This window comes from Etheostoma cragini, unplaced genomic scaffold (genome assembly GCF_013103735.1).
Source record: "Etheostoma cragini isolate CJK2018 unplaced genomic scaffold, CSU_Ecrag_1.0 ScbMSFa_720, whole genome shotgun sequence".
Classification (NCBI taxonomy): domain Eukaryota; kingdom Metazoa; phylum Chordata; class Actinopteri; order Perciformes; family Percidae; genus Etheostoma; species Etheostoma cragini.
In genome coordinates, this window is record NW_023269340.1 from 113172 (window position 1) to 114357 (window position 1186).

General features: G+C 46.1%; 1 protein-coding gene across 1 annotated transcript in view; it reads left to right on the forward strand.

Annotated features, from left to right (window-relative positions):
• LOC117941424 (rho GTPase-activating protein SYDE1) overlaps positions 1–1186 on the forward strand; it is an 8406-nt gene that overhangs the window by 6544 nt on the left and 676 nt on the right. The gene's annotated exons all lie outside the window — the stretch shown is intronic.

Below are 1186 nucleotides of genomic sequence, written 5' to 3' on the forward strand. Positions count from 1 at the left end.
GCTGCAGTGGTCTGTCTAAATGTGGGGCCAGAGGGGTCTGTCTAAATGTGGGGCCAGAGGGGTCTGTCTAAATGCTGGTCCAGAGGGGTCTGGCGTAGCGAGCTCGCCCGCCGGGGGTTGCGGAGCTTTCCAACTCCGAAGGCTTTTTTAATTCACCATCAATTTTTGTTGAACTGCCTATATTCAAAATCTACACAGCTGATTTCTCGCCTTAAAACATCCCAAAAATGAATTTATTGATTTACTAATTGACGTAAATTGTGACAACTGTGTCCCGGAAACCATACGCGCTTTACACCCGAATTGAATGCTGGGATACCGGCCCGGCCAAGTTCACACAAGTCACCATCCGATGTATCCTCGGTAAAATGGGCGTGTCGAGATCACATCCGGGGACTTTAAGTGTTCTTGGCGAAATGCTAACTTGTGTATTGGGTCAGTACTTTGGCCACCAAACATGACGTTTCACAAGAACACAAGAACACAAGTCCATAGAAGAACACATATTGAGAAACGCCCTACGTTTCAAAAATAAAGACGCACGCAGAAGATTTCCCGCCAGCAGGTGTGCGTGGGGTTGCGTCAGCGGGATATTCGCGGGAAACTTTGGAAGCAGGTGAGAGTCCGAGACGAAGTACGTCAGAGCGGGAGAGTACCTGAGTACATGTACTGCATCACACTTCTCCCTCCTAATGTACATGTACTGCAGTACTGTCCTTCCTCCTAATGTACATGTAGCTTACTGCAGTACTGTCCTTCCTCCTAATGTTCATGTACTGCAGTACTGTCCTTCTGTTCTAATGTACCTGTACTGCAGTAGCCTACTGTCCTTCCTCCTAATGTACATGTACTGCAGTACTGTCCTTCCTCCTAATGTACATGTACTGCAGTACTGTCCTTCTGTTCTAATGTACATGTACTGCAGTGCTGTCCTTCTTCTTAATGAACATGTACTGCAGTACTGTCCTTCCTCTTAATGTACATGTACTGCAGTACTGTCCTTCCTCCTAATGTACATGTACTGCAGTACTGTCCTTCTGTTCTAATGAACATGTACTGCAGTACTGTCCTTCTGTTCTAATGAACATGTACTGCAGTACTGCCCTTCCTCCTAATGTACATGTACTGCAGTACTGTCCTTCTGTTCTAATGAACATGTACTGCAGTACTGTCCTTTCTCCTAATG